Source organism: Condylura cristata, unplaced genomic scaffold (genome assembly GCF_000260355.1).
Source record: "Condylura cristata isolate star-nosed mole 26May11 unplaced genomic scaffold, ConCri1.0 scaffold00028, whole genome shotgun sequence".
In the NCBI taxonomy this organism is placed as follows: domain Eukaryota; kingdom Metazoa; phylum Chordata; class Mammalia; order Eulipotyphla; family Talpidae; genus Condylura; species Condylura cristata.
Genome location: NW_004567129.1, coordinates 27,188,609 through 27,196,392, shown reverse-complemented (window position 1 = coordinate 27,196,392; position 7,784 = coordinate 27,188,609). Strand labels below are relative to the sequence as shown.

The 7,784-nt window shown below is 56.6% G+C and overlaps 1 protein-coding gene across 2 annotated transcripts in view; it reads right to left on the bottom strand.

Annotated features, from left to right (window-relative positions):
• SIPA1L3 (signal-induced proliferation-associated 1 like 3) overlaps positions 1-7,784 on the bottom strand; it is a 168,984-nt gene that overhangs the window by 86,025 nt on the left and 75,175 nt on the right. For both annotated transcript variants that reach the window (XM_004690584.2, XM_012730738.1), the window contains exon 2: positions 7,590-7,658. The gene's annotated coding sequence lies outside the window, so the exon portion shown is untranslated. The remainder of the gene's footprint in view (positions 1-7,589; positions 7,659-7,784) is intronic.

Here is a 7,784-nt window from a genome sequence, read left to right as displayed (position 1 = left end):
GCCAATATACAATGCAAAGAGGAAATTTTAAAACACCAGTGATAAGGACTAGGTGTCTGAGTCATGGGGAACATGTCCCAGTGACAACATAACACAGTCTCGGGCAGAGCCACACTGCACCACAAGCAAGCTGGTGGGAGGGCCTGCGGCAGGGGCTCTGGGAGGGTGTGCAGAAGGGGCTGGTGGCGTAAGGACACTTGTGTAGAGTGTCATACTCTCCAGTGATAGGCAACATTTTGAATTTACCATTTTTGATGTTGTGGCTCTAAGTAACGTCACAGAATCAAGAAATTAAAACATGTAAATCAGCAACTGATGTCATTTATATCTCTAAACATTGCAAACACACCCCACAACATTCTTTGAAATCTTTTCTTTGGGACATGTTTTATTTTTTGTGTATTCTGCAGTGCAAGGGTTTTGAAATGCTGGAACACACCAGCTTGCAGAAGTGATGGCACCAGAGGAGTCTGGGTCCCTTCATTACTTCTTTTTGTTTTTCTTCCTAAGTATTACTTTGACTGTGGGAGATGTAAGAAACAAAACAAGCTTTACATCTGAAGTTCATCTAAGGACACAAATGAAGTAGCAGTCCTCACCCTCCGCCCCGCCCTGGGAACATCTGGGGAGCTGTGAAAAACAGCCCTGGCCCTGCCCACTGCGATTGCAGTGAGTTAATCTGGGGCGGGGTCCAGGCCTTGGGGCATCAGGACACTCCCTCGCGACTCAGTGCAGCAGGGACGAGAATCAGTAAAACAAAATTCTTCAAGAATTTTCTAGGGAACATGCTATGTGTCTTCTAGAAAATCAAGAAGTCCCTAGTCAAAGAGGAGGCTTCTCAGAGCCTCTCATCTGCAAATGTGCACATGACTGGCCCAGGAGGAAGACCCGGTCCCAAGTGCCCACCCTCAGCCTTCCTCGTCCAGCACCAGGCCACCACCCGCCCTGCCCCTCTGCCTTCTAAGCGGCCCCTCCCCTGCCACCCCTCCGGTGTCTCCAACTGGGATAAGGGCAGCAGCCTCTTGTCACTCCCAGGCCGGCCCTGCAGTTCACAGAGGTGGACTGGCAAAGATCCCTGGGCACAGCACGTGTGACGTTCTGCTCCCACACAAGCGCCCAGGCCCCGCGTGCCCGCCTGTCTCAAGGCGGAAGGGACCAGTCTTAAGACGGAGGCAGTGTCGTGTGGGGATGGACCTCCATCCCTTCCGCCCGTAGGGAGCTGCCGAGTCACCAGCCCAACAAGCTCCAAAGAACCCCTGAATGTGGGGAGCCCCCATACTTCCTGATAGTTTAAGCCAGTACAAATGGCACTTTCTGTCACTTGTAGCCAAGCTATAGCACCCAAACTATGTGCTCCCTATTAAATGTCCCTATTTGTTGGTCTTGTGTTTTTCACCTGGTAAAATCATCTTATTTTCTTGTGTAACATCTGTCTCCCCCTGCTCCCTGAGAACAGGGACCCTTGTCTGCTTTGCTCATTGCTCTGCACCCAGAACACAGAAAACGCCTGCCTAGAGGATGAAAGAAAGGCTGAGCCTTGGGCACTTCCCGCCGCCCCCCCCCCCCACAGTCAGAGCCTGGGGCCTGTCCCGCCAGCCTGCAGCTACACTGCCTCTCCGGGTCCCCAACACCACACTGGCCTGCTGTGGCCAGCCCAGTGTGGAATGCACACACGCGCACACACACGCACAAAGGCACACACGTCTCCGCGGCGGTGCACAGGGTTCAGGTGGTGTGGGCGTGACCCGCATCACTCTGGGCCTTGGCATCTCAATGCCACTGAGATATGGCACAACAGTTCCCTTGTCCTGCTGTGGGGCCCCTGAAGGCCATGTCCCAGTTGTGAGGTTCCAAGCTAAGGGAGGTGCTCTCCCCGCCCCCCAAGTGCCCAGCATCCCTGCAGGTGCTGTGCGTGAGTAAAGCAGCCAGAGGCAGAACAACAAGGCAGACGCCGGCTGCCCGACTGAACAGGGAAAGGGTAAGAGGCAGGGGACAGAGCCACTGCTCCCCAGGAATCGCTCAGCAGCAGACAAAAGGACCCAGCACGCCGTCCCCTCCACTGCCCGCTTCACACAGGACCCGCCCACCTTGCCACCCTCACGACACCGTCCTCAGGGACCACAGCCAAGACTCAGCCCCAGGGCGCAGGAGGAGGCTGCAAGAAGGGCCGGGGCTAATTCGGGCTGACAGCCTTCCCTCAGACTCACCCGTGGGGCTCTGCTCTCCCGGCTCCATCCCAGAGAATAGATCACACTGTCAAGTCTAATCTGGGGCTCAGCTGATGGGCTGAAGAGCATCCATGCGTTCTGGCCAGAGGTCAAGCAACACACACGCCAGAGACCAGTGCTGCAAGGCAGGGGACTAGCTGGAGACGGGGCAGGGAGGCCAAGAGCTGGGCTCCACCACGCACCACAGAAATGCTCCCCCGCCCCCCATGGAACTTCTGGCCCAGGACTCAGCTGACAAGCCTGGCCCAGGCAGGCCCGCTGCAGCCCCCAGCACCACGCCGGCTCAGTCTGGGCGCGAGGTAAGCGCCCACATCTGGTGACTAAATACTCACAAACACAGCGGCTAGTGCTCGTTACCTTGCAGGCTGGTGACGACGGGCCTAGCCTCTGGCACGCCACACAGGCTAATTGGCGCAAGCTGCCGCCATCGGCACCAGCACCCCCTACCCCACGGCTGCTTTGTGCCAGGCGTTGTTCTAGGTCAATCTTGAGGTTCATAGCGCGATCCTCAAAACCACTTTAGAGAAAGGGGAGGCTCCTAGGTTTAGGCCGCCCACTCTGGGCTTGTCGGTGGCTGAGCTGCGACCAGGGTGGCTGAGCTGTTGACCGTCATGCCCAGAAGACATCACGTCCATCTGTGCTCCTGCCTCTTTCGTCACGCTGTCCCTGAAATCCCGCCAGCGCGAGGTGAGTCCTCTGGGTTCCTACAGGCCTGTGGCTTCTCCTACTAGGCCTCGTCACTCGGAGCCCTTTACCTGCATCACTTTCCCCAGGTACTGTCTGTCCCAGACACCACCCCTGTAAACCTGGGCCCAGCAATGACCAGGGACTTGGGACAGGCCCTATCAGTGCTGGCTGCTGGCACCCCAAACCCACATGCTTTATTCTACAGAGGAAGGGAATGGAGATTCAGGAAGGACCACTGGGGTGAACGAGTGTCACTGAAGAAAAGGGAGGAGAAGGGGTAAAGGCTCCTTGATCTCTATTCCTCTCCCCAGGTCCACAACTGCTTCCAGAAGCCTCAGACCCCCCAGGCTGGGTTGGGCATCTCCTCGAGGCCCCACCAACCCTGGGCTCCCCCCAGCGCTGACCACACAAGGCTATCACCATCCGGGGAGCAGTGACCTGAGTAGGCCTGGCCAGTCGAGAGGCGCCAGCCACCCGGCCGCGGTGGGAGGCAGGGTACTGAATGTGTGCTGGCTCACTGGCAGAACCCAGGAAAGGTGGCAGAGCTGGAAGCCTCCCTCTGGGACAGGTCAATCCGCAGGGCGCACCTTGTTTGGAAACCGGAGGCCTAGAGCAGTCTCAGCCACATGCAAATCCCAAAGGGCTGCTGGCCAGAAGCCACGCGGCGGGTGCTGCCCCCTGGGACTGGACCAGACTAGTGGGAGGGGGTCACGGAGAGGGGGAGCGTAATTCACTAGGAAAAATAAACCAAAACTTCCTGAAATCAAAGTACATGACCTCATTCCGGCCCTGAGGTTAGAATTTAGATGGAGGCCAGAAGCCAGCAGCCTGGCTCCCCAGACCTCTATTGAGAGGAGAGAGCGCGTGGCTAAGCGGGAGGGCGCCAGGGACAGGCTGTAAGGACTCGGCGCCGGCTCTGATGTTCCAGGCTGCAAGTGGCTCCACAGCTCCGTGCCTCAGTTTCCAGATCATTACAGAGCGATCGATGCCGAGGGCATGAGCACATGCACACACGGAGCACACAGCAGGGCCGGGCGCCGAGACACCGCCACGATGTCCAGCATTATTGCTGTTTCCCTCTGGAGCCAGGCACCGTGGCGGCTGGCCTGCCGACACTCTCGATGCTCTTTCTTCCCTGGCTTCCTCCTCAGTGGCCGAAAAGCTGAATGAAATTTCCCACCTTCCTCTGAAGAAAGGGAGGTCAAGGGCCATCCTCTGGCCAATGGGGTGCAAGTGGAGACTTCTGAGGGGCCCCTGGAGTGCCGAAGCAGCCCACACTGCTGAGAAACAGCAGGAGTTCTGCCAGGAGCCGCAGCAGCAGCCTCGAAACCACCGGGAAGGCTGAGAGAATCAAAGAGCCTCCAGCGCAGACATTACTCGGCCTCTGGGCGAACATTCTCAGCCAAGGGCAGTTCAGCCCTCACTTGACATCACGGACAGGTTCTCGGAAACTGTGATGACAGCAAACGACGTGAAATGAAACCAGGCACTCCAATACCATGGTCCTGCTCACTGTTGGCTGGGATTTCCTTTTCCTCATCGAGGTTACAGTGAAAGGAATGTTACTGGGGGACCTGCTGGGCCCCAGGTGGCTGGGGGGAGGCAAGTCAGCCCTGTCTGTTTAAGCAGCCGCGAGTGGGCTTTTCTATTCCTGCATCAGGAGCACTCTTGGGCCCTCCCTGGTGGCGCACTGGGTTAAAGCACAGCACTGCAAGCTGGCCACAGCCGCTTTAGTGCAAGTTCGATCGCCGGGCTAGGAGCTGACCCACAGGGCGCAGCAGACCGACTTCTCCTGTCTCCCCACTGCTCCCCTCAGCAGTGTATTTCAGTAGATCTGTATGTTCAGCTCCCCACTCTGTCTCTGGTGTTTCCTCTCACTCTCCTGAACCTCTGGCCTGCACCCCAGTTCTTGTAGGTATAAATAAATCTTAAAAAAATAAAAGCACTGTTGGCAGGTGCACCCCCAAAGGCTCAAGGAGGTGCCTGCATGGTCACAGCCAACCTCCGGCTCGAGCAATCCCACCCCCAGGAGGCAGCTGCGCCAGGACAGGCCTACCACGTCTCCCTCATGTGCCCCCCTTCCTTGGCGGTTGCCTCTGGGTCCCCTCTGGAGAGTGATCTACTTTATAGTTTCTTTACCTCAACTCACTTCCAAATTTCAATAAATATTTGAAGAGGAATCTACATTACCACCAAAATGAAACACCGGTAGCTTCTGTACAAAGTGTCCATAAATGAAAACAACAAAAATGAACAAAATACATTAATCCATGCATCAAGCAGAAATTACGATGCAGCACAACGTGGGTTCCGTGGACAAGCGAGAATTCTTCACTTCTGCCTTTAACTGGAGACGAAACAGCAGCAGACCCTGTGCCCTGGGCGCTTCCTGCGTTTGACACAGGGCAAGAGCAGGTGGGGCCGCCCTCAGAGAGGGCCTCGCTCTTCTGTTTGCTGCGACGCTGGAAACCCCACTCAGTAGCGAGAAGGTTTGTTTTGTTTTCCCAGCTGACCTGGGTAGGTGCGGTGGGGGTCTAACCTCCACTCAGGGCCACGCCAGAGGCCCTCCGGGCTCACCTCCAGACCTCGCCCCTTGTCACTGCCGGTCACCCCTTTCCTGCGTGACCCCTCCAAGGCCCTGGCTCCCTCCCATCCATTTGCGTAGCTGTTTGTTCCCTGATTTACTCTCCAACCGCATGCTCGTTCTGGAGGGAAAGGATTTTCTTGGTTTTGTTCATTCCTGAGTCCCCAGGGCCTGGAACATAACAGTGGGTGCTCAAATGCGCATTTGTTGAGTGAAGGAAAGAAATGAAGGAACAAACCAAACCCATCTCCTGCTCTGAGGTTGCCAATGGCGCTGGAAAAACGCAGCTACACCTGCAGTTTGAGAGCAACACAAGAATGTACTCAGAACATGGAGCCTTTTTCCACATTAAAGAGGAACGTGCGGGCCCTCCCTCGTGGCGCAGGGGGGTAAAGCACAGCTCTAAGAAGCTAAAGCCACTGCAGCATGAGTTTGATCCCCGCCCCGGAGGTGACCCACAGGGCGCAGCAGACCTCTCCTGGCCCACCTGCTGCTCCCCTCAGCAGTGGACTTTATCTATCTGCCTGTTCTGTTGCCCGCTCTGTCTCTGGTGGATCTTCTCACCACCACTGCACCTCTGGCCTGTACCCCAGTTCTGTATGCATAAATAAATAAATCTTAAAAAAAAAAAAAGGAATGTGCTAGATTAAAACGAATAACTGAGCACACAGAGATACACACGAGTAACTTACAGAACTCAATGTGGAGGGAATTAACACACTGGCTAAGGGATCCACAGGCCAGCGGGAAACACCACAGTCATAGCCATCACCAGCAAGAGTCACTCAACCAGTGGAGGCCAAAATCAGGGAGCAGAAGTCTAACGAAAACAAGCAGCCCGGGGTCCAAGGACCCCTCTGAGAGCGGTTACAGAGGGGAGACAGGATCTCCATGAAGGAGCACGGGCAGCACCTCAACCAGGTGCTCCAGGCCGAGGCCCCCAGCGGTCAGACGTGAAGTCAGGGAGCCCTGACGCGACCCACGGAGAACACAGCACCTCTGTGGGCCCTTCTGAGGAAAGTGCGGCCTCCAGCTGAGGCGACGGCAAAGGCACCTTGAGACCTTCTCAAGCACCAAGCAGTCCTCCTGCGAGCCCAAGGCCATGGAGGACAGGCGGACGGGACTGTACAGACAGAGGCAGGAATGGGGGGCCCTGGGCAGGGTTGTGGTGCATAAAGGGACAGAGGAAAAGCGAGTGCAGTGGACTCAAGTCGCCGGAGTGGTGTCCCTGGTTTTGACAGCTGTGTGACAGTCGCAGCGGAGGGGGCTGGGGGGCCGGGTGAAGGGTAGACGTGCAAACACTCTGCCATCTGGGCAGATTTCCTGGAAGTCTGAGAGTCCTTCAAAGTAAAAGTTATTACAGAATCGTGCTAAGAAGCAACTTTTGGTGGAATCTGACCCTGGAGACCATCCCCCAAGCAAGCTCTGGTAGCTGGCAGAGCTTCCGGCCAGGACAGGGCCGGGGGAGACCCAAGCCGTAGCTGAGAGAGGTGACGCCCAGCTTCGCTCCGTTCCCACTGCCCGAGCCACCCACCCTGCAGCCCAGCCCTAGGCCAGAGGCCGGGTGCCAACCTTCCGCTCCCCCACTGCCCTCACAGGTAGGGTCTCGTGGTGCTGCGAGCACCTCCTGTCCCAAGCACCCACCTGGTCAGCCAGGACTCTGAGCCACCCGCCAGCCACCGTGAGGACCGAAGCACATGATGGCAGCAGCCATCCACGCACACAGCTGCGCCCCAAGCAGCAAACGCATCTCTCCGTGAATTAGAAAAAAAATTCTGACGTAATACACTGATGTAGAGGATGAACAAAGACCCCCACGACACAGTGTGCCTGGGCCAGGGCAAACTGCAGAAGTATCCAGATAGCACGGCCGCTCCTCTCTGAACAGCAAGCTCAAACGGGAGTGCGTGCTCAGAGGAGCCGGGCAAGCTGCTGCAGAAGAGACGGCGACCTTCTGGGGGTGGGAGGGACTGGGCAGGAGACCTCCACTGTCAACACGACACTCTTCGGTGTCATTAAGCCGTAACTGTAAAGAGGCTTACGTGTACCCGCTGTCGAGTTCAAGCCAGCAAACCACCGCGTGTACTCACCTTCAGTGCGCTGGGGGACTCCGAGGCTTCGGCGAGCGTCCGGGGGAGCCTAGGTCAGAGACTGCGTGCCTGTGGACAAGAAAAAGCAAACCAGATAAAGCAGGAAGTTATGTTTTGGCCCAGCTTACGCTTCTTCCTGCACCTCTGACTTAACACACCAGTTGTAGTGTGCAGAAATAAATAAATCTTTTTTTT